This window comes from Myxocyprinus asiaticus, chromosome 1 (genome assembly GCF_019703515.2).
Source record: "Myxocyprinus asiaticus isolate MX2 ecotype Aquarium Trade chromosome 1, UBuf_Myxa_2, whole genome shotgun sequence".
Lineage (NCBI taxonomy): Eukaryota > Metazoa > Chordata > Actinopteri > Cypriniformes > Catostomidae > Myxocyprinus > Myxocyprinus asiaticus.
Window position 1 is genome coordinate 12,923,277 of NC_059344.1, and position 27,011 is coordinate 12,950,287.

The 27,011-nt window shown below is 36.7% G+C and overlaps 1 pseudogene; it reads right to left on the bottom strand.

The window, feature by feature from the left end:
* The window catches only part of LOC127454455 (kinesin-like protein kif7), a 36,387-nt pseudogene extending 22,671 nt beyond the window's left edge, over nt 1–13,716 (bottom strand).
* Between the last annotated feature and the right edge of the window lie 13,295 nt (nt 13,717–27,011).

A 27,011-nucleotide genomic window follows, 5' to 3' on the forward strand; every position in this document is an offset into this window, starting at 1 on the left:
GGGCACTTTTAGAGCATCTCACTTTGGTTGCATGTTGTCTCACTAGTTTTCAGCATCTCTAGTCATAAGTGCTGTGTTTTTAGGACACCCTGTATGCTGTTGTGCTGGGTCCAACTGTCATTGAGTGCAACAGCGCATCTGTGGAAGGCTGTGCTGCCTGCTCTCGTTGGTTTGATGAGGCGTGTTGCCTTTAAAGCTAGAGCACTGACTGCCCCCTTCTGCATCAAGGTGGAACAGCAATTGCTCAGGTGGTCGGAGCTTTCCTTTTTACAGAAATTTCGAACAGGCATGATTAGTCGTTGTTTTATTTATTTATTTATTTTCATAAATCAACAGCCCTAATTTTTTTGAAAGTTGAATCAAAATCCACCTGGCTCAAAAATCCGAGGGGGCACGTGCCCCTCAATTTTAATGGGCATGATTCTTTTGGTGCATGATGCTCACCTGTTTTGACCAGCTCTTTAATGAGTTCCTCTTTCATCCGGATGGTAATGGAGAGCTCTCTGATCTTCTGCTGGGCCTGGAAAAGCCCTCTCTCTGAGCAAAACTCACCTCCAAAACCTCTCCCACTCTCCCACACTGAGTTCTCGCCAATGCTGCTGTTAGCTGGAGAATCAATCAAAACAGTCAAAGTGACCTGAATGAATAATGGAGGGAAAAAAGTGAAACACAAACACTGAGACCTCCAAAGCTTGTCGAATGTTTTCATGGATGTTTGACTCACATGTGGATCTGGTGCATTGTACAACTGGATGGCTAAGCCCAAGCACTTGAGGCAGAGCTGCCCTGAAAACGGCAGAGGATACTTGGAGCGATGAAGCATCTTTCTTTGTCCAGGTAATATTGATGGATCTGTCAAGAATGTTGCCAATGCAAAACGGTTTAGACTTTTCTTCTCAATAGACCTTCTTATCAATGCAGGCTAAATACCAATTTCATCCATACTTGCGCTTGTCTCTGCCGGTTTTAATGTGGCCATCTTCACAATCTCGGTTCACTCCTTTCCCAAAGGTTTCATAGTTTGTGCTTTCATAGTTTGTATTTTCATTCCCCCACTGGGACTGGTCTGAAAATGAGCCGCTATCTACAGATGCACCAATTCCAACCTAAGAAACAGCTCACACAAAGGTAACAAAATGACCAAAGGGATAGTTCCAACTCTGAAATCTGATCGTATGAACCACGTTCAAAGCCAAAATAACCGATTCATGCACACCACAAATTATTTGAATTCTATATTAGTGAGCCAAGTCCATATATCAACAATATCACCAACAGATAGGCCCATTTCACACATTCTGCATTTGTGGGGCGTGAACGGCGCATATACTTTTCGCCCCACAATGCTACCAGTTTACGGAATTCACACTTGGCGCATGTGCAGCATATCGTTGGATCTGAAAAATTTCCCAAGCAATGAGCCATTTTAAAACTTAAATCCATATTATTATTAAATATTATTAACAATGATAAATATAGTGCTGCCAATCAACTAACATTTTTAATCAAATTAATAACATGATATGGCGAATAATTAATTAAATTAATCGCATTTAATTGCTTATATAAATATTTGCTGAGAAAGCCCCTCAAATAACAATAATTCAATAATGATCAAATAATTATAAATAGTTCTATTTAAATAATTATAAATATAATATGTATTATAAAAATAAAACTTCTGAAAATTAAAATGTATTACATTATTGTGGCAGACAAGTAAAGCATTGATAAGACAAAATGTGGCTTTAGAAGGCAAGATATTTATTTCAATATTATTGAACATAAGCCTATCATTGGCCTACAATCCACAGCAAACCATTTTTTTTCTGTTCCAAGGACGTGTCAATGTACACCTGCGTCAGACAGGTGTGGAAGCTTTTAGAGCATTTTGGTTGCATCATGACATAAACTCAGCGTTTTTACGTCGCTGTGTCAAAATGAGAAAAACATGTCTTGAGATCCCTGCATTCTGAATTGCACTCCGTCCAGCTGTTTGAACGTAAGAACGCATTCTCATCGTGTTGTCACTAGAGTCAAGCAAGCCTTGGTGTGCTTTGTTGTCTGTACAGCTGCATGTTGCCTAAATAGCTGGAGTTTCGCATACTGCCCCTTGCTGAAAACAGGTGGTACTTCAAGATTAAATTCTGATGGTGCTATGAATCTTCCTTTTTACGGTCCAGGGACATGATTAATTGCGTTAATTTGTTTAACGCATTATTTTTTGTACAATTAGTCACACCGAATTAATGCGTTAAATCGACAGCCTTAATAATCATCCATTTCAAATTTAAAATTTGGTCTTTTATCGGATTGCTTTAAAAGCAATAGGCCATAAGAGGGCGTGTGTAACAGTGATTTTAACATGGTTAAGGAGATTTTATACAACACACAAATCAGAGAACATCCCTTACTTGTGGTAAAATCACTGAAATACACCCTCCCGTGGCTTATTGCAGTAACGAATAGTTCTGTCTACAGATGTTACATCAAATGCCTCCTTGTCAAACAAACAACAGACTTGAAAAATAATCATCAAATGTAGATCTGTGGGTGGAGTCAGCGCAGAATTATATGGATAGGTGGTAGTTGATTGAAGACATTTGTGTACGACCAACAGCTCAGCCACAGTGGCGGCAGCTGTGGATTTCACCTATAAATTAAAGTTGATGAGTATTTGTGGTCACGGATGCTGGGAGACAAATCAAAACACATCAATTACCTGTCTGGTGAAGCTTCTCTCTGCATCACGGCCGGAGCTGTCTGACAGTTCTAGTAGTGAGTTGATGGAAGTAGTGTGAGGTCTCTGTTTCAGCTGCAGCAGCCCCACTCCACCAGGCTGGGCTAATAAATTCATCCCCCTGTCCAGTTGGTGGTGATATGCACGAAGAATGTGAATCGCCAAAAACAAAAGAAGAATGTGAAAGTGGAGATTGATAGTAAAAAAAAAATATTTAAATATTGATCTGTTTCTCACCCTCACTTCTCATATCTCTTTTGGAGACATGGATTAAACCACTGGAGTTGTCTGGATTACTTTTATTCTGCCTTTATGTGATTTTTGGAGCTTCAAAGTTCTGGCCACCATTCAATTGAACTGAATGGACCAACAGAGCTAAAATATTCTTCTAAAAATCTTCATTTGTGTTCAGCAAAAGAAAGAAAGTCATACACATCTGGGATGGCATGAGGGGGAGTAAATGATGAGAGAATTTTCATTTTTGGATGAACTAACCCTTTAAAGTGAGATCGTTTTAAAATCCTTATAAAAAACTACATGAGGTTTTTCAAGAGCCTTTAATTTTTTTAGTGCTACATGCACAGAAATGGTATTTACTAACAGGTGTGACACTCAGACTGCTCTGTGCATGCAACAGCAGACAGAAGCGGACTAAATAATGTCTGCATGGACAGGTAACTGAGGTCAATCTCCTTCTTTTGCTCAAGAAAACCTTGAGTAATGCCTGTAACCATAGTGACAGATGACGACAGTAAATATACCAAGCCTTTGTATTGGGTTTTAAAGGATTTTGTGCAGCTCTCAAATGTGACCAAAAACTCTATGGTTCTATTCCCTCCTCCACCCAAGCATTTAACAGGAGATTTGTCTTGCTCAACGACCACACAATGTCCCTATTTTCAGAGATTTTTCAAAAGTTGAGAAAGGCTGATATAGTTCTGATATTAGTGATTGACAGCAACGTATGTCAGATGTGACAGATTAGTTGTCGACTGCGGCTCACTTGTGACTTCAATTTGAGCTCAGATAATTAGCACAGCAGGGTCTCTCTTAATTGAGGTGGTTTTGCAAGAATTTCTCCACTACACTGCTTGGGGAAAACGGATCCAAAATCCCACACTCTGACTGGAAATTTAAGATTTTGTAACAATTGAAAACAGAACTGAAAGTATTAAAGTGGTTATTGGTCATGCTGAACAATTTGATACAGAGCTGAGCTCTGATCAGTCACATATTCTATCTATCACCCTGATGGCTTTGCTTTGTTGCCTGCTTGTGTTACAGTGATATTTTTGTGGTCAGGGATACCAAGTCAAAACAATCTCAATGGGTAAAATATATACAAAAACAGAAAAAAACCTGAATATACAAACAAATGGACTTTGACATCTCTTTTTTTTAAAAATAGTATTTAGTAAATAGTAATATAGTGATTTGCAAAATTATTTTTACAAAAATTGTGACAGATTTAAACTGATAAATATTACATCCTGTATCACAGCTAAAACATCAAGTCACAGCAAACAAAATTACTCGTCTTGTACTTTTCTCTGTATCACACCAATACAACACTGTACTATTCTCCTACCATCATGTGTCTCAAAGCACAGAAAACAATATGCTTCTGAATGCTATGCTAATGAACTGCTTCTGCTTGTATTGTTTTAATTTTTAATTCGCTTTGAAGAGGTGTCTTTTAACTTAATACATGTAAATGTAATGTAAATTAGCGGTCAACCGACATGGTTTTTTTTAATGGCCAATAAAGATATCCAGAGAGCAGGGTGTCCTATAGGCGAATATAATCCAGATCTATTACAAAATTTAAAATAGTAAATAACAAATACATAAAATTGCTAAAAAAAAAGAATAAAAAAAATGAACTTTTATCTAGCAATATATTTACTCAATTTCACACAAAACTTTAACTTTGTAAAAATCATCTTTAAAAAAAATACAATTGTATTTTAAATGGTAGATAGAGACCAAAGCAGATTTCTGTTTTGTCATCCAATTTTAGTAATTTTTTTTGCACAAATAAATTGTGAATATATTAGGAAGAAGGAAATAACAGTGCACACAGTAGTCCAGCAACCACGGGTTTTCTCACAAAAGACTGAATCAAACTAATAGTAAATACAGCGCACAGTGAATATGCCATTTACTTATAGCGCACATAAAGCGCTTTTACTTTAAAGTTACTCTAACGTGCTAGTGCGGATACAGCGAGAGCAGCAATCTACTGACCGCTTCCAGTTTACTCGGCCCAGATCTGCTGCTTGGATTCAAATGAGCGGCGCCTGGTGGTCCTGTTGCAAAGAGGCACAAAGTCATGATCATTCAACCTCTCTGTTCCCCTGTGGTGGAATGAGCTTCCAACCTCCACATAATCTGCTGATACCATCTCAGCATTCAAGAAACAGCAGAAAACACATCTGTTCCTTGAGCGCTTAACCAATCCACACAAATGCACTTGCTATTTAACCAAAACGCTGTCTGTCTCTTTCCTCTGTGCTAGCATCTTTACTACTTCAGCCACTGTGAGAACTTGGCAGTAACAAAACAAACTGTGATTGTTCATTTACATGTCACAGACGGCTCCTTTACATGCCAGCGGGCTATTCTCGGCGCCCTCGCAGCTTAACAATCTAACTCTAACCCCTAACTGCGGCCAAAATGAGAAAATGTAACGGCCGATGTCAATAACTACATTTTTTTTTTAATAATCAGCAGATTTTTTTTATATGTTGGTTGACCACTAACGTAAATGCAGTTTAAACATAACAAATAGACTATATATTTTATATATTATATATAAATTGTTTTGATCTTTTGACAAGAGTTCATTGTACTATAAGAACATGGTGTAAGTTTCAGAACTAAAATCTTCCTCCTAACTGCAAAAACAGCATTTATGAAAACAAGCTGCAAAAACAACTTGTTCTCTACTTCCTCCACATTGTTCGTGCTCTGTGCTTGATGTCACTGCATTTGTCCTTGATCTTGTAGTGAGAGCTGCGGTTCATCACTGTTTGTTTGAACACTTCATTTTTCACTTATACTCAATCTAATTGGACTGTCTGGTGAGTCGCATAGCATCATACCATCGACTCTGGTTGAGTCAGGCTCCATTATATTGTGTCTGTAGTATGTATATTGAGTTAATATAATAATTAATAATTTTCTTTATTTATCACACATTATACATTTGCACATATACGGTGAAATTCTTCTTTTTCACATATCCCAGCTAGGCTGGGGTCAGAGTGCAGGGTCAGCCAATCAATATATAGTTTGGTGTGCTTGTTTTGTTTATATGTAGGGTACAACGAGGCTCCACGGGGTAAAAGGCTCCACTGATTTTTTTTTTTCTCCTAAAACACTAAATAACAACAAAAACTACCACAGTACTTTCCTTAACACCCGTCTGTCCCTATGCACTGGAAGATTTTCCTGTTCCATGAGATCATATTGTGCGGTGTCTAAAGGTTGATTGAGGCAATTTGATCTAATTTTTATGATGTTTTAAAATGTTGCAAATTTCTGCAGCTAATGAAAATCCCTGAATTTAACACATTTCTTTTGAGAAAAATTATTCATCATTTTCTGTTTTGTTTAAGTTCATTAAATCAAACATTTTTCAATAGCTGTTCAATAAGTGTAAGGATAGTATTTGGGGTAAAAAGCCCCCCATGCTGCAGGGGCTAAAGGCCCCTATTAAACACGTTTTTTCTTAAGTGCGGCGAATATATTTGTTATGAAAAATGTTCAAAGTGGGCTCACATTGACTGATCCAATCATAATAGAGATTAGTTTGTTTATAGTATACTTGAGATGTAATAAAATGGCAAATGTGTAACGTTTTCTGTAGTAGTTATTTTGAGTAAGCTCAAAGAGAAATCTTAATTTGTTATTCAAAAAGCATCTTGCTGTCTCAAAATTATTTGCATTAGCAGACAAATTGTGCCCCATAACTATTGGCCTGCTATCTACACAATACAATATCACTTTAAACCCCCTAGGGGCCTTTTACCCCAAGTGAGGGAACCTTTTAACCAAAGTGTGGGGTAAAAGACTCCCTCACCACCTTTTTTTAAAAACTGAATTTTAATCGAAACAACCTTCCATTATTATTTCTTTTAAACAGATTATGTTGCTCCATCAATATTCAATAAAAAATTGACATTTTGACATTTTGTTAGCAAAAAAAACCAACAAAAAAAACTAAATTTCCTTAAGGGGTGCCTTTAGCCCTGTTGTACCCTACTTGTATGTTTATACTCTATATAAAGTAAAAAGTTTTATTAGTAGTAGTAGTAGTAGTAACTGTTAATTGCATGACAAAGCTGGTCATGTAATGTCAATATGGGAACACCCATAAGTGGCCGACCTCCTCCATGTAAAAAAAGACAAAAAACAAACAAACATATTTTTAACCACAGAGACTTTGGTAAAGACCTTTTTGTATTCCCTCACCTGTTGTTTGTATTGTTCCATTGCATCCTCTAAGGCTGCTAAGAAGTCAGTGTTTTCTTGTTCTAGTTGCTGTATATTGGCTAGCAGCTGGGAAACGTAGTCCTCTATGTCTCCTCTCCAATTCTCTTTCACATGTTCACGGTCATTCGGCACAAATAAATGGCACTGCAGTGAGAATCATGTAAACATTCAAAAGTTGACATTATGGTATTTCAGAAATTAAGACTTCACTTAAAATGTTTATGTTTTCTCAAGAAAACACGAGTGGTGCTTGCTCATGAAAGAAAAAAGATTTTATTCGCATCTTGGTGTTTCCATCCAGCAGTTTTTATGTGATATTTCAAAATGCGCATTAAAATATGTGTATGGAGACCCATTTAATGACACTCTGACTAGCATGAAACTGTTCAAATTTGTTTTTAAATTACACAAAGTGAGCAATTGCAATGTCTGTAACTTTGTAATCCTGGCAGCTGTAATTGTAATCTCAGTTACTCACTCAGTTGTGCAGCCCAAGACCTAACAGCAAGCACCTTTAATTTCATAACAACGTATATACAGTAAATGACCCTTTATGATGAACTGTAACTACGAAAACTTATTTAAACAAAAATAACTTTCAAACTGGATCTGCTTACAGCATACCTGGTTACTCAGTGCTGCCTGTCCCTTTTTGAGTGCTGTACTGTCCTCAGCAGAGCTGCTCTCTATGCCGCTGTCTAGCCCTGATGCTGAGGTCAGGCCACTACGTTCTTCCTCTACGGCGCACAGCCACCCTTTCACCCGCAGGAGCTGACCTGCGTTCAGAGTCCCTTCCCCCTGCAACTCTGTAAAAAGCCTGTAGGCTGAGTCTGTGCACGTCCTGTAGTGGATGCTCTTGGCTTGCAGCTTGCTAACGTCCAATTCAAGGGGCTGAAGCCTCTTTTGAGGGTCAGAGCGAGTGATGTTGCGGGTTTCAGAGCGTTGGCGGTTTACAAGGGCTCGTCTCAGTGGACTGATTTGAAGTTCAGGACATCAACGCAGTCAGGCTCCCCCTGGCAGTTGACCGTGGCCCGGTTCTGGATGTTACGAGCCCGCTTGGCATAGTTGAGTGTATTTAGGCTCTCATCAAAGTCTGAAGAGGAGGGGCTTATGCAAGCAATCATGAGTGTTTTGGCATTGCCTCCGAGAGAGTCCTTTAAGGTCCTGACAACAATAAGGAATGGAGAAAAGCAAGTAATGCAGCTTGACAAATTCAAAAGCTGCAGAGCAAGCACAGAGACTTGCAAATGCTAAAACAAACATAAACATACTGAGTTAAGCATGTGGACATGCTACTGCTGCAGCACAACTGGACAAACACAAGACATGCTGCTTCAAGCATGTATTACATGCTGCTGCACAATTAGACATAAATACAATCCCCATATAGCAGAGCTAGACATGTGGTACTGGGGACGTGGAGGGTTTCATAGAAAACTCTTGTAGCGTGTTGCACGGAACTGGCTTACTTGCTAAATTAGCTAATTTAAATGTTAAGCAAAGAGAGAAAATGCTGATTGGCTACCCAATTACATGTCAAATGACCATGTGAGCAGACTGGCTTGACATAACACTTGTTAGCAAGCTGATTGGCTAACAATTTCAAAGACCTATCAGCTTATAGAGTTGTAGAGTTTCATGCCTGAATTTAGTCATTTAAGTCAAAGATGCATACAGTTTGTTGCAATCATACTGACTAAACCAAAGGTCAACAACCTTAAGGCTGATATATACTTCTGCATCGAACCTACAGCATAGGCAACGCATAGCTATTACCAATTATCTGCGTAACCCACTGGACAGCACAGTGCAGACAGTGTATTGTGATGCAGACCCATTTCAACTGTGCACTGCAGACCATTTTAAACAGCATTGCACAAAATGCCAATTGGACTCATTTGGTACTGTCGTCCCACACTCATTCACCGTAGAGCCACAGCGGTGATTGACTTTGGCTAGCTTTTTTGCTCTAACACAATAATTTGTAATTGAAGGGATGACATAAGCACTTGTTTTCCAAATGCTGATATGGCACACCAATAAACTAGAATTTTTTTTACAAGGTTGTCACAAAGCTGCCGACCCCTGGCCTAAACTATTTGGTCAAACAGAGTTGAGCAGTGTAGTAAAAACCTAAAATAGTGTAAAGAAATATACAGCTGTGTGTCATTTTTAGATATCACACATGCTACATTTTGATGATTCTTATGAAAATTGCATTACTGAATTTCTAGTTATGTTATGAATTAGCCAAAAAGGTTTGATTTAGACTATTTTTTGGAAGCATACTAGAACCATCATTAAATAAAATGAGCAAAGTGATCTGTACCTGGTGATTTTGGAATCCCTATTTGGGATATGGATGCCTTTTCTTTTGGGGTCCCCAAGAGCTCCAATTACATTTCCAAGAACGAGAAGTCCTCTGTTGATCTGAATGCTCTCTTTGAGCCGCTCTCCGGTGTTGCCGGTTTTGAGGATGCGCTCTGATCCAGTCAGGTCCACAAAATGGAATTTGGAAGAGAGGATCTGCGCAGTTTCACTCGCTGCTCGAGAACCTCCACGCTTCTGTTCCATGAGCACCGTGAAGATGGTGTGAGAGCGACTGGAATGGGGGCTTCATCTGGGTGGCCCCCATGTGATGGGCCATCTTGCCTGACTCTAAGACACTCAAAACCTCATCAAGTCCCTCCACTTCACATTCCTTCACACCGCAAAGCACTGCGGATAAACACAAAAGATGTCTGTATTTTCCTGAATAAGATTTTATCCCAAAGAACTTATTGAAAAAACATTTATTTGGGATATATGCTTGTTATATACTGGAAAAGGCATGCTTTTGCAGAAAATAATATTAAAATTACCCTTAAGGATATTGTAGGAGGCTAGTTGACATGAAATTTCAAGCAATTTCAGCAATGCCCAAATAATCTAAAACTTTTTCCCCAATTCTACAATAATTAGTATACATGCGGTTTTTATGCTGTCATAGGAGGTCTAGTTAATCTACAATGAACTAATGATGGCTAAAAGTTGATTTAAAGTGGTGAAAAACTTACAATTTTAAAAAGACTGAAATAGTGACCAGGGCCTAAGATAAACACTTCTCCTCATATGTTCACTACAGTTCAAACGTTTGAAACACTATAACATTTTTAATTGTAAAAGAAAATAATCACACATTTTACCCTTTAAATATTGTGTGTGTGCCAGTTTCAGATGTGGCTTTTTCATTGAAAGTCTGCCTAAAATACCAACATCCCAAATGAAACTGGTGTTTGGCATGTACTGGTCATTGAATTTGCCAGTTCAGGACCAATGAGGGGTCCGTTTCTCAAACTAGAGACTCTAATGTACTCCTCCTCTTATTGTTGTGCATCTGGGCCGTCCCACTTCCCTCTCAAGACAGAAGTGCATGGAATGGCCTTCAACTCTCAAATAAACAACAGACTGATGCACTTCTAGAAAGATTTGTTTCTTTTTGGCCATTTTTAAACCAAAAATTTGACTTGCAAGAATAAAGTGACTTGCAAGAAATACAATAAAGAAATTGGCCCCATTCACTTCCATTGTAAGTGCCTCACTGTCACCCAGATTTTTGCTTTTTTTTTTTTTTTAAAGAAAAGGAGGGACAAGTCAAAATTCATTTTTGTGGTAATCAACATAATGTCACAAATGCTGTTGATTGAGCTTAACTTGTATTGAACCCGGAATATTCCTTTAAGATGTCCATACTTAATAAAAAAAAAAAAATAATTAAAAAAAAGTGTTTAAGTGTTTTAAAAAATGAGTACCACATAAGCAAATTCGAATAATTTCTTAACGATTACATGACATTATTTTCTTAGCAGATTGGAGTAGGACTGTTGAAAATGGGGTAAAAATTAAATGTTTAAATAAATAAATAAAACAGCTATTTCAAACAATTTAATTGTATAATAATTTGCAGCATTTATGTTCAAGGTAGTGTTTTTGATCAATTTAACGAGGTTAAGAGAAGCATCAATTTCTATCAAGAATAAAATTTCTTTGTATTTCCAAACTTTCAACGGTCATGTAAATTATAAGTACGTATATAAGTAAGTAAGTATATATATCACACACTGTAATGTTCAAAGTGCATTCAGAAAGTATTCAGACCCCTTAATTTTTTTTATGTTGCAGCCTTATGCTAAAATGCTTTGCAAATTTATTAAAAAGAAAAAAACTGAAATATCACATTGACATATGTATTCAGACCCTTAATTCAGTACTTAGTTGAAGCACCTTTGGCAGCGATTACAGCCTCAAGTCTTTTTGGGTGTGATGCAACAAGATTTGTGCACCTTGATTTGGGGATTTCTGCCTTTATTCTTCGCAGAGCCTCTCGAGTTCTGTCAGGTCATTTTCCTGTAGGAAGGTTAACCTTTGGTCCAGTCTCAGGTCCTGAGCACTCTGGACCAGGTTTTCATTAAGGATATCTCTGTATTTTGCTGCATTCAGCATTCCTTCAACCCTGACCAGTCCCCCAGTCCCTGCCGTGGAAAAACACCCCAACAGCATGATGCTACCACCACCATGCTTCACCGTTGGGATGGTATTGCACAGGTGATGAGCCGTGCCTAGTTTCCTCCAGACATGACACTTGGAATTGAGGCCAAACAGTTCAATCTTCATTTCATCAGACCAGAGAATCTTGTTTCTCACAGTCTGAGAGTCCTTTAGGTGATTTTTTATGTGTCTCGCACTGAGGAGAGGCTTCCGTCTGGCCACTCTGCCATAATGCCCAGATTGGTGGAGTGTTGCAGTGATTGTTGGCCTTCTGCAAGTTTCTCCCATCTCCACACATGATCTCTGGAGCTCAACCAGAGTGACCATCGGGTTCTTGGTCACCTCTCTTACCAAGGCCCTTCTACCCTGATTGCTCAGTTTGGCCGGGCGGCCAGCTCCAGGATGAGTCCTAGTTGTTCCAAACTTATTCCATTTAAGAATTATGGAGGCCACTGTGCTCTTGGGAACCTTCAATGCAGTGAAAATTTTTTGTAGCCTTCTCCAGATCTGTGCCTCGACACAATCCTGTCTCTGAGCTCTGCAGGTAGTTCTTTTGATCTCATGGCTTGGTTTTTGCTTTGATATGTATTTTCAGCTGTGATACCTTATAAAGTCATGTTTGTGCCTTTCCAAATCATGTCCAATCAATTGAATTTGCCACAGGTGGACTCCAATCAAAGTGTAGAAACATCTCAATGATGATCCAGAAAAATGGGATGCACCTGAGCTAAATTTCAAGTATCATAGCAAAGGGTCTGAATACTTATGTCAATGTGATATTTCAGACTCTTTTTTAAAGTCTGTTTTTTGCTTTGTCATTATAGGGAATGGAGTGTAGATTGATGTGAAAAAGATTATAATTTAAAGCATTTTAGCATAAGGCTGCAACATAACAAAATGTGAAAAAATTAAGGGGTCTGAATACTTTCTGAATGCACTGTATGTTATATATATATATATATATATATATATATATATATATATATATATATATATATATATATATATATACATATATACTACCCAGGAGCATTCCAGAAGTCTCTTAGCAAACTTGCATTAGTTCTTCTCATGCAACTTACCTACATTGCCCTTTTCATCCACTTGAATATGTATGTCTTTATGTCTGTCTCAACCTCCAAAATATCTCTGAAGACCTCTTTGTGAACCTCAATGTATGATACCCGGACGGAGAAGTCACTGAGGTCATTCTCGTCCAGCAGTTTGAAGATCTCGGCCACAGTTCTGGGAATGATACCCTGTTCGTCATTCCTAAAAGTGGCTGTGGCCAAAAAAAAAACAACAGCAGGTCAGTGAATAACACCGTGAGGTAGAATGCTAAAAAGCAAGATCTCAGAAGGCAAGGGAAGCGGTGGCAACTGAACCGGGGGAGGTGCTGTTGGCAGCACCAACGTGCAAACACAAGGAAGCATTTTAACAAGACACAGACAAACCTTTCCTAGCCTTGTGAATCAAAACTTGTCTAGATGAAGCCCAATTAATAATATGCTGTAAGCAACTCCAGAAAGGCACATTTTTTATCTGTTTACTAAACACATCAGCTACAATAATGCATTGCACGTCCATATATGATACTTAAAAGAACAACACATAAAAGACTTACAAATGTTGGCTTCTCCAGTGGTGTAGGTTTTGCCCAAGCCTGTCAGCCCATAGGCAAAAACAGTGGCATTGAATCCATGAAAGAAAGCCTCAGTGAGGGGCTGAACGCAGTCTGTATACACATCCTCCTGGCTAGAGCTCTCCTCGAAAACAAAGTCACAGTGGAAGTGGCGGTCATTTCCCAGGATGACCCTCCTCTCTTCTGGGTCTGCAGTGACGCAACGCTCATGGTTGTGCAAAATCTCTTTGGGCAGCAGTGGACGCACCCGGACAGCCACCTATACAGCCGTTTCCTCTACCTTACTCTGCCCAAGTCCTTTGGGAGACATTGCTGAACTGATTCTCAGCCCCTCATCCTTTTATAGGTCTGTGACACGACTTCGGTCATCTTCCGTCCACTGCATAAAAAATTGGAACATTTAAGGAGATAGTTCACCAAAAAATTAAAATTCTCTCATTATTTACACAATCCCAGATGTGTATGACTCTCTTTCTTCTGCAGAACACAAACAAAGATTTTTAGAAGAATATCTCAGCTCTGTAGGTCCATACAATGCAAGTGAATGGGTGCCAAAAATTTTAAGCTTTAAGCTAATTTTAAAAGGAGAATAAACATAATCCAGATGATTCCAGTGGTTAAATCCATGTGTTCAGACACGATATGATAGGTTTGGGTTAGAAACAGATCAATATTTGTATCATAAATTCTCTGCCCAGTAGGGGGTGATATGCATGAAGACTTTAAATCATCAAAAACAGAAGGAGAATGTCAAAGTGAAAGTAAGTGAAAATTGACTGAGCAGGGAGGAGAATTTATAGTTAAAAAAAAAACAAAAAAAAACGTAATTATTGATCTGTTTCTCATCCACATCATATCGCTTCTGACGATATGGATTTAACCACAAGAGTTATCTGGAGTACTTTTATGCTGCCCTTATGTGGACTTTGGAGCTGCAAAATTCTGGGACCCATTCACTTACATTAAATGGACTTACAGAGCTGAAATGTTCTTCTAAAAATCTTTGTTTGTGTTCTGCATAGGAAAGAAAGTCATACACATCTGGAATGGCATGAGGGTGAGTAAATGCTGAGAGAATTTTCATTTTTGGGAGAACTATCCCTTTAACAACACATGGATTTAACCACTGGAGTCGTATGGATAACTTTTATGCTGCCTTTATGTGCTTTTTGGAGCTTCAAAGTTTTGGTCACCATTCATTTGCATTGTGTGGACCTACAGAGCTCAGATATTCTTCTAAAAATCTTTGTTTGTGTTCTGCACAAGAAAAACAAGTGGGTGAATTATTCCTTTAAACAGAGTATAGGTCAAAACTACTGACAAAAAGTGTTCTCTTCCAACCTCTGTTTTATTATTAATATGTGTAGCATTTCTATTTTACAAAATAATAATAATAATATGTGATCATAATAAAAAAATGATAATCAAGAAAATAATAAACAACAAAAAGGTGGTCCTCTATAATAGGACAAAAAAGCGAATGCATACAAAAACAGAGTTAAACAAAACTAGAAACAAAAACAGGGATTTTCTTCATATTTTAGAATAATAAAAACATAATATATATATATATATATATATATATATATATATATATATATATATATATATATATATATATATATACAGTGGTGTGAAAAAGTGTTTGCCCCCTTCCTGATTTCTTATTTTTTTGCATGTTTGTCACACTTAAATGTTTCAGATCATCAAACAAGTTTAAATATTAGTCAAAGATAACACAAGTAAACACAAAATGCAGTTTTTAAATGAAGGTTGTTATTATTAAGGGAAAACAAAATCCAAACCTACATGGCCCTGTGTGAAAAAGTGTTTGCCCCACCTGTTAAAACATAACTTAACTGTGGTTTATCACACCTGAGTTCAATTTCTCTAGCCACACCCAGGCCTGATTACTGCCACACCTGTTCTCAATCAAGAAATCACTTAAATAGGACCTGCCTCACAAAGTGAAGTAGACCAAAAGATCTTCAAAAGCTAGACATCATGCCGAGATCCAAATAAAATTCAGGAACAAATGAGAAAGAAAGTAATTGAGATCTATCAGTCTGGAAAAGTTTATAAAGCCATTTCTAAAGCTTTGGGACTCCAGAGAACCACAGTGAGAGCCATTATCCACAAATGGCGAAAACATGGAACAGTGGTGAACCTTCCCAGGAGTGGCCGCCGACCAAAATTACCCCAAGAGCGCAGTGACGACTCATCCAAGAGGTCACAAAAGACCCCACAACAACATCCAAAGAACTGCAGGCCACACTTGCCTCAGTTAAGGTCAGTGTTCATGACTCCACCATAAGAAAAAGACTGGGCAAAAATGGCCTGCATGGCAGAGTTCCAAGACGAAAACCACTGCTGAGCAAAAAGAACATTAAGGCTCGTCTCATATTTGCCAGAAAACATCTTGATGATCCCCAAGACTTTTGGGAAAATACTCTGTGGACTGACGAGACAAAAGTTGAACTTTTTGGAAGGTGTGTGTCCCATTACATCTGGCGTAAAAGTAACACCGCATTTCAGAAAAAGAACATCATACCAACAGTAAAATATGGTGGTGGTAGTGTGATGGTCTGGGGCTGTTTTGCTGCTTCAGGACCTGGAAGACTTGCTGTGATAAATGGAACCATGAATTCTGCTGTCTACCAAAAAATCCTGAAGGAGAATGTCCGGCCATCTGTTCGTGACCTCAAGCTGAAGCGAACTTGGGTTCTGCAGCATGACAATGATCCAAAACACTCCAGCTAGTCCACCTCTGAATGGCTGAAGAAAAACAAAATGAAGACTTTGGAGTGGCCTAGTCAAAGTTCTGACCTGAATCCTATTGAGATCTTGTGGCATGACCTTAAAAAGGTAGTTCATGCTCAAAAACCCTCCAATGTGGCTGAATTACAACAATTATGCAAAGATGAGTGGGCCAAAATTCCTCCACAGCGCTGTAAAAGACTCATTGCAAGTTATCGCAAACGCTTGATTGCAGTTGTTGCTGCTAAGGGTGGCCCAACCAGTTATTAGGTTTAGGGGGCAATCACATTTTCACACAGGGCCATGTAGATTTGGATTTTGTTTTCCCTTAATAATAACAACCTTCATTTAAAAACTGCATTTTGTGTTTACTTGTGTTATATTTGACTAATATTTAAACTTGTTTGATGATCTGAAACATTTAAGTGTGACAAACATGCAAACAAATAAGAAATCAGGAAGGGGGCAAACACTTTTTCACACCACTGTATATATATATATATATATATATATATATATATATATATATATATATAAGAATATACAAATCACTACTAAAACAGAAATAAAAGCATTTTAAAAGAAGAAAAAACGCAAGATAAACTAAAGATTAGATGATTGTCAGGTTTTTGGGAACACTGTATCAGCTATATACATATCTGATCAATTATCATGAAATGTTGTTGAACGGTTCTATACCAGCATCATTGATAACTGATAACTTTCGGTGCTAACACAGTCCCAACTAGTTTGAGAAAAAAAGAAAAAAAGAAAGGTTTGCATATCAGTTTATATTTTATCAACAGTTTCTAAACAGAAATATATGTAGAGTAAACAACGTGTTGCTGGCAGAAACAAAATATATTTTCAAGACAGACTAAACAACGACAGCGACGAGATGACGAACTGCTACAAATGTTTGTCCGCAAGCAAACTCTTTAAAAGTGTATGTGATGTTTTGATCTTTTTAAAGACCCACTACACATAATCGCCGCAAAGTTTAGGGAAACATGCATGCAAATATTAAAACACACAACGCGTTTGCATTATGCACTCAAACGCTACTTCTGTGGTGAGAACTTTTGAGTGCTTTTTCACAACTTTCAAACTTAACTGTTGTTTCCCAGTCCAACAATTTGAGTCTGCAGGGCACAACACACTCCCAATCCAGAGCCCATTCCCTGGACTGAGAGCAGTCTTGCCCACGACGAGCTCAGGGATGCAGCGATATCATTCAGTCGGCTTCTCAAATGCCTGAATAAAATAGTCTGCTTCAGTATTTATGTCATCACTAAAGACAAATTGTCTTTACTATCTAACTAACTAAACCTTTGTGTTACATACACATGTAAAAGAGTTCATTTTTGTACCTTTGTGTACCAATGTAGTTTAAGAATTTGAACTTTTTTTTACTGGTAGGCCTGCTTAGCAGTTTAATTCCTTCACAATATCAATTTCTTTGTTGGGCGACTGGAGGTCAAATAGCATACTTGTTAGATGAACTCTTAAATGCATGGTAGTTTTGCCAGATAATACATACCTTGGGCCTCTAGCGTCCCGGCCCTTATATCTGTCACCAATGGACCTACTAAAATGCCCAGATAGTTTAAAATTCAAAGCATTTTTAAGACAATTAGAAAAGAAAATATTCTGATATATAATCGAACGGGATTCATTATCTCCATCCTGTAATTTTATGAGACTCAACTGGCTGTCAAACGCATATTGAGCTACACTTAACACATTGCTACACAAATGTATTTTCTCAGGCACTTTTTGAGTCTAAACAGAAACACAATCTTCAGAATTTCAGTAGTAGCCTGCACCCAAATGACAATAGCCGAATCATACTGTACATGTATTACACTTGCTATACACTGGTGGCCAAAAGTTTGGAATAATGTACAGATTTTGCTCTTATGGAAATAAATGGGTACTTTTCTTCACCAAAGTTACATTCAACTGATCACAATGTATAGTCAGGACATTAATAATGTGAAAAAATACTATTTCAATTTGATTTTTTTTTTTTTTTTTTTTAAGAACTTCTTAAACTACTTCAAAGAGTTCTCATCAAAAGAATCCTCCACGTGCAGCAATGACAGCTTTGCAGATCCTTGGCATTCTAACTGTCAGTTTGTCCAGATACTCAGGTGACATTTCACCCCACACTTCCTGTAGCACTTGACATAGATGTGGCTTTCTTGTCAGGCACTTCTCACGCACCTTACAGTCTAGCTGATCCCACAAAAGCTGATCCATAACACTCTTCCAGTTATCTGTTGTCCAATGTCTGTGTTTCTTTGCCCACTCTAACCTTTTCTTTTTGTTTTTCTGTTTCAAAAGTGTCTTTTTCTTTGCAATTCTTCCCATAAGGCCTGCACCCCTGAGTCTTCTCTTTACTGTTGTACATGAAACTGGTGTTGAGCGGGTAGAATTCAATGAAGCTGTCAACTGAGGACATGAGGCATCTATTTCTCAAACTAGATACTCTGATGTACTTATCCTCTTGTTTAGTTGTACATCTGGCCTTCCACATCTCTTTCTGTCCTTGTCAGAGCCAGTTGTCCTTTGTCTTTGAAGACTGTAGTGTACACCTTTGTATGAAATCTTCAGTTTTTTGGCAATTTCAAGCCTTCATTCCTCAAAACAATGATTGATTGATGAGTTTCTAGAGAAAGCTGTTTCTTTTTTGCCATTTTTGACCTAATATTGACCTTAAGACACGGCAGTCTATTGCATACTGTGGCAATTCAAAAACAAACACAAAAACAATGTTAAGCTTCATTTAACGAACCAAATAGCTTTCAACCATGTTTGATATAATGGCAAGTGATTTTCTAGTACCAAATGATCAATTTAGCATGATTACTCAAGGATAAGGTGTTGGAGTGATGGCTGCTGGAAATGGGGCCTGTCTAGATTTGATCAAAAATGACTTTTTTCAAATAGTGATGGTGCTGTTTTTTTTACATCAGTAATGTCCTGACTATACTTTGTGATCAGTTGATTGCCACTTTGGTGAATTAAAGTACCAATTTCCTTCCGAAAAAGCAAAATCTGCACATTATTCCAAACTTTTGGAAACATGTTTAAAATGCTTGTGTACAATCACATGGGATACTGGTAATTTGTATAAATATGACACTAATTTCTAAATAAAATAATAACAAAGTAATAAACAAAGAGAGATCCAGTAATAGTAAACTTAGAAGATATTAAATTATCATTAAAACATGATTTATAGAATGGGAAATATATATTGCGACCCTATACACATATATATAGGCTATACAGTTGCAATCGAAATTATTCAACCCCCCTGTCCAGCAATACATTCTGGTGATGTGAATTAAAACACATCAACTAAAACCTCAGTAAACAGTCAAAGTAAGTTTTTAATACACATTTGAGTGATTTGAGTTCAGTTTACCCAAATTTTAAAATGAAAAAATAACTAATTCTCTCTACAAATGTCATGTCAAAAATATTCAACCCCCAAAATCAATCATTTGTGGAACATCCTTAATCCTTAATAACAGCAAATAAATGTTACAGGTGTTCTCAGGCTTCGGACACCTCTCTGTTAGAATTTTTACACATTTCTCATGAGCAAAAGCTTCCAGCTCATTGACATTCTTTGGTTTCTGTGCTGCCACTGCTTCCTTGAATAATTTCGAGTGCAACTGTATTTATTTATTAATTTATTGCAATTTTGGCTTTTTTTATTATTGTTATAAAATTCATAAGAGAAAGGTTGAGGAATACTAAAGAAGTGGGGGCATAACTCCAAAAAATGGATGAGGTAAAGGAGGTGAAATGAGGTTCTGGGTCACTAAAGACCCGAGGTATGTATTTAGGGGTTAATTTTTATGAAATTGGATCAGTGGAGGAACATCAGTAATTTTATCGAACAATATTAGGGTAGTTGACAAATAACATGTACATGAACCTTAACATCCAGATTTTAGGTTCAAATGTATTAAATGAAGCAAAGTATAGTAAAGTATCTCATGCAACGAGCCACATTCTCTTTCTCAGCTTTTCATTCTCAGGTGCTACATTTCTATTTGAAAATGTCTTACACAACAGTAAGTGAAATCATTCGGTTGTCTTGCACATCAGTCAGGTTTTTTTTTTTTTTTTTTTTTTTTTTTAATGTACTGTTTTCATTAAATAGGTTCCAATAGGGGGAAAAAAGGAAAGGCTTATTTATTTCACTGATTTCTTTATTTGGAGACCACAGCAACATAGAGCTTAGTACACGTACAGTAATAAGACTGTAATAATAAGAGTGAACAAGTAAAAAGAGTGAACAACAATACTGTGAATATCACATTATGTAAGGTCAGAACAAAGAAGGCTGCCAGTTATTTCAAATGTTATTACAAAACTTTAAATATAACAGAACACTGTGTTTTGTAATAAATAAGTGTACTATCATTATTATTTGACATTTTCACCCTCTACATCACTGGTTCTTTACACTAATTAACAACAGCATCAAAGATCAATGTCCTCTGGGAAGCCGGAATGCTCTGGATGATCTGTCAATCAAAGGCAAATGAAGTTCACGGTGACTGGATCCTGGTCACTGAGGCAGACTGTGATTTGTTGTCAGCACTGGTGACTTTACAACAACAAAATCACTAGTCTTCCATGGTGCCCAAAAATAACAGAAACTCCGATGTAAAGCGCAGCTGAAACAATACACAACATGTTATTTGTGATTATGAATACACTAAAAAGTTGTTACAAGCGGTTGTTACTTCAAGTTGCTATTTCTAGTTTTGTTGCTGTAACCTAAAGTGTTCCAGTTGATTTTGTCACACTAAATACGATTTTTGACTAAATTGTAAAAACAGTTAATAATTTAGATTTTATTTAGATTTTTTTTAGGTTACATGACAAAACATGTTTTACAGTGTTACATTATAAATAAAACAGAAAAATGTTGATCATCAGTCACATGGATTACAAAAAAAAAAAAAAAAAAAAAAAAGATGAAAAACACCAGAGAGCCAATAAAAGACTCCTTTAATATAAAGTGACTTGAAGACACAGTCTTGAAAAAATGTCTCTTGTTAATAATGTCAAGCCACTGAATCCCCATGCCCTTTCCAGATGCAGTCTCTGCTGTCCATATCCGTCTTTATATCCACAGGTTATCAACAGACTCCTCATTACTCAAGCTTCTTAGACTGATCCTTTAGTACATTTTAATGCTGGCTACCACCAGTTTGTTAAATGTGGATTCAGAGGGGCTGCCCTCATAAAAGATTTACATGCTATCTGTAAACAGCTGTGCTGCATAATTTTAACTCTTGCCTGGAGGTTCAAAAAATGTTAAATGTATCAATCTGACCATTTGAGATCAGATCTGATTGCACCTATAAAAACACCATTCATTTGTAACTGCTCCCTATGTTAACATTAATCCATCCATCCATCCATCCACCCATCCATCCGCCCATCCACCCATCCATCCACCCACCCATCCATCCACACATCCACCCATCTACCAATCCATCCACCAATTCATCCATCCATCCACAAATCCATCCACCCATCCATCCACCCACCCATCCATCCACACATCCACCAATCCATCCACCAATTCATCCATCCATCCAGCAATCCATCCACCCATCCATCCATCCACCCACCTATCCATCCATCCATCCATTCAAATGAACAATTAAATCACATTGGGGTTATACAGGGTGTCCTAATATAGTCAAGACTGCATTCAAAAACCAATTCCAACCCTTTTCAACCATGTTGCAAGTATATGCATGGATTCAGGCATTTACTAAAAGTCTTGTTTTATGAAAAAGGTCCCCTTTACTTCTGGCTGTCCAATCAGCCTCTTGGCAGATATACTGTAATAGTTGAATAATAATGCATTATTGAAATGTTAAGAAATCATGTCCTCCAGTTGCAAAGAATGTCTTAAATTTTGTACAATTTTCACTGAAGCGCTGTGGGGAAAAGTGGATGCAGTGGTTAGTTTTGTTCTTGTGTGGTTTGAATAGACATAAATGGTCATAATAAGCACTTGTGGAACTTACTTGACTTGACACACATGAACCATTTTCACACTCGGAAATAAGGAGGAAAACAATTCAAACAACAGAAATATTGTTTGGAAAAATTGTGCCCATTGTTAAAATAAACAACTGGACTCCCTATTTCAGCATAATGCCTTAATTAGTCGGTTTTGTTGGAAGAATAGATAGAGACTCTCTATAGCCATTTATGTTTGAGAGAGTGACAGATGTAAGAATAGAGAGAAAATTAACAGATCATGTTTTCAGGGAATTATCGATGCTTTACAAGATGTGAAGTTAATTCCTTATTTGATGGTAACCATTTGATTCATTATTAGATGACACATTTTTGCTAAATGAATAGGAAAACAAAAAGAAAACAACATTTATTTTGTCAAATTAATCTATTTCTCTCCCTCTCAGTTATTTGTCTTTGCTTAGTAGCACTGCATCCTCCTCAGACACCCTCACTTTTTATTTTGATTTTACTAATTTGTTTTTATTTTTATGTTTATCTTAGCTGTGGATCTATAAATAACCTTAAAGTGAAAAAAAAATAAAATAAATAAATAAAGTAATTACACATACAGCTCCAATAAATATCAATAACAACTCTGGGGGTTATAATAACAAAACAATATATAACAACAAAATTAACATTCAGTTGGAGGTGCATATATTGTAATAGCATTTACTTAAAAATAATGCCTGTAAATTTGGGCAGTATTCTATCGTCTACTGTAATTTGATTATGATGCCTCATCAAGCAAGCTTGTTTCTCACAGAGTGTGACAGGAAAGTCTAATGTGCTGCTTTATTCATATTCCTTTTATTAATTTCTACCTCCCTGAGCACTGAAATGAAATTCCTGGCAAAAATAGGCATTATTTTAGTATCTTATTTTTCTACTCCTGAACTGTTCCTTTACTAACACACAAACACACAATCACACTCACATATACACAAATAATGCGGTTGTACAGTTACACTGTCTTGTTTAGTTGTTTGTTTAATAGGAGGCTATTAAATCTCAAGGGGAAACTAATCAGAGGCTGATCATGCAATAAAAACCTCACATAGTCAATTAGTGTGGATGCATAATAAGAACAAACATCTTTACACGTGTTAGCTAAGAAGGCATAATATTGCCCATCATGGACAAGTTTACTTATTCAAATGATGACCCTTCTATGTTTGTAGGTTTGTACTATTTTGGATGCAATCAACACAGAACTAAATAATAGAAATAAAGGAAAACATTTATCGTACCGTATCTTATTGTATGTCATAATGCCAGTAATTACGTAATAAATGTTAATGTTTCATGATGTAACGATCAACCCTGAAAATGCTTACTTAATTCTAGTGGAAGGATTCTGTAGTACTATTTTTTGTGGTACATCAGATATCAGTTACATTTCACAAACAATCCTTTGACTCCATGATTCGGCTAAATCACAGATGGTTGATTAACTACCACCAATTACCACTATCTGAACTAGTCCTGTGAATGTTCATGGAGGAAAAATAGTGATAAGACATTAAAAAATGGTCTGTTCATGTTTATGCACAAACAAGTCAGAATTGCCTCGGAAATACTGTTTACCAATTACCACAGCCTGAAGTACTGTGAACGATTATAATAGGAAAATAGTGATAATAAGACAACTATTGCCGATTATACATCTCTTTGTAATCTGCAATGTATGTATAATCAGTAGTGTCTTGAAGTGCTTAGTTTTACATATTTATACCTAAACCTCTGAAATGTAGTACTGCTTTAAAATAACATGGAGGAATCAGAATTGCTCAATAACATATCAAAAGACTAGGTAACTGTTTTTTGTAAACGTGCCCCTCATTAAGGCCTCTTGCTGGGTAACACACCAGATATGACCCTGCAGTAAATCCTGTGACACCAGCATGATCATATTATAAGACAATTTTGTGAGTTAACCTCATTTGCTGTTCTCACTCTATTTACAAGTATCTATTGGATAGTTTTCATTTGCCTTCAACTCGAGAGATGAAGCACTGAAATATGGAAATAGTGCATGACAGTAAATCACGGCACATTATTGTCATTAGATCACAAACATTGCCCAAATTTAGGCTACAGTGGAGGTTTTTATGGACGGTTTAAAGTCACAGATAAAGATTTATAACAAGTCCTGCCATCCAAGGCTGATTAATGTTCTCAGTATCTAGCAAAAATGTTGCAATGTAAATACAATATATATATATATATATATATATATATATATATATATATATATATATATATATATATATATATATATATATATATATATATATATATATATATATATATATATATATTGTAAATTCAAAATTCAGATTAAAAGAGGTCATTGCCAGCCTGTAGGGACTATAGGGCAGGTTCAGGGTCTCCTCCAGGCCTGATTGTGATGACACATCAGATGTGTCCCTGAACTGGTCATTTTGTACACATTCTATCAAGTTTTGATCTCCTTTTTTTCTAAGGTCGTGTGGGGCTTCAAAAGGCTTGCTCCTTCAAAAGCAGGTCCCTACAAAGTTGTGTGTACATTCGTGGCAATACCATATGTGAAGTATATATACGGACAATATATACGGCAATACGTTAAATGCATGAGAGTAAACTGTAAACATGCATTCAGTACGTTGCAGTCAGGCAGTTATAGCAATATGTTTGCATAGATAAATATATACAGTATTTAATAAACTAAGAAAGCCACCAGTGTTGGTCAGCATGCATATCTGATAAATAAATGGGATCAAGATTTGTACAAATTTGCCAGCTATGGTCACAGCCTAAAATTAAAATATCTATAATATTGGATTATAATTTGGAAAAGAAGTAGCATATATATATATATTGTTATTAGTCTGATATATTATTGGACTATTGGAGATAAAAACACAAGACCAGCAATGAAACAGTCTTGTTCATGAATGTGTACTGGACTTCTCTAAAATATATTAGAAATGAAAAGGCACTGTGGGGCCTTTAACAGGTGGACTGTCACTATGTGATAGGCAGTATGCTATTAAACCTAGCAAAATTCTGTTTAAAGACATTAAAAATGGAGATTAAAGACAAAAACTGTTGAATGACACATAAAAAAAAAAAAAAAAAAATTAAAAAAAATTATGCATAGGCTATCATTGCAAATGACCAGAAATGAAAACATTAACAAAAGCAAAGCATAATAAGAGGTTTCTGACACTCAATTCACCAAATAGACAAACCTCACAATCTGTGCAATGGGAGTGACAAAGAGGACGATGAACACTGAAATCTTTCAGACTTAGCCTATGTGCAATTCAACATCTCTAACAGACTAGTTACCCTGAGAAGTTTAAAACAGAATAAGAATTATAGCTCTCGGTTTAGTTTCCTGGTGAATAGAAACAGAACAGAAATCGAGAATGTTATCAATGATGAAAACTACCTGTTGCTTCGTCCAGTCATGTCTTCGGCACTCACTCCCACGCTTACGCAAACAGATGATATTTTATCAACATGGTTATTAACTGAGAAAAAGCGAAAGCTTCACACTGTGAAAACGATGTCTTGCTCCTTCGGTTCCTCTTGAAACTGCTCAGATTTCTTCCAGCACAACAGTGTTTCTTTGGTGTTGTCATCGCTCTGCATAATGTCTCAGCGGCTTCGTTCAGTACCATGTGCTGTGAACAGCTCTAGTCTTCATCCCGCAAGAGCTTCTTAAAGGCGAGGTCGATTCCACCGACAGGTGGCCCGTCAATTTCATGGAGGTTGATGACGTCACCGCGATTGGGACTAGAGGGGGAAACAAACAACGTCGATGACGTCACCGCAATTGGGACGATGGAAAAAAAGAATCTTATACCAATAAATAAATACTTCATATAAATTATATACTATATATATATATATATATATATATATATATATATATATATATATATATATATATATATATATATATAATTTATATTAAGGCTATATTATAATGCATAATGTATATTATAGATGCATTACATAAATTATAAAATAATTTACAGAACATAATGTGCATTGTTTTATATTATTTATATTATTATTTTATTATTATTATTATATAACCCATAAAAATGCTAAACGCCAATAAAAACAAAAGAGGAGTGATTTGTAAATACTAATCAACCTGTGCTATATTGAAAGCACTTAAACAACACATTGTCTGATGTTTTATCTTGTGATTCCACTGTTCTACTTTCCATCTGAGATAAGAGGAGCCCAGAGGAGTCGGCGCCACTTCTGGACAGTGTTGATGTATGGCTTCTGCTTTGCATAGTAAAGCCTTAACTTTACTATGCAGCGAATGGTGTTGACTGACAAAGGTTTACCAAAGTATTACAGAGCCCATGTCATGACATCCATTACAGGTGCATGACAGATTTTAAGACAGAGGGATCGGAGATCACGTGCATCCAATAGTTGTTTTTGGCCTTGCCCTTTACGCACTAAGTTTTGACCAGATCCCTTAAATCTTTTAAATGTATTGTTTGCATCTGTTGGCAAATTAGCAAACCTCAACCCATTCTTGCTCATGAAGGACATGGCATCAATTTAAGACAAACAACAAAACAAAACAAAAAAAAAAATGTACAATATATCTTCAAAAAGCAATGCTGTTGATTAGGTAAAACATGAAGTACCCTGTCTTTATACTGTTTTTGTTTTAATACAAGTCCAAGTACATTTAAAAATCACCCCTTTTGGTTTTTATTGGCATTTTGCATACTGTCCCAACTTTTTTGGAATTGGGGTTGT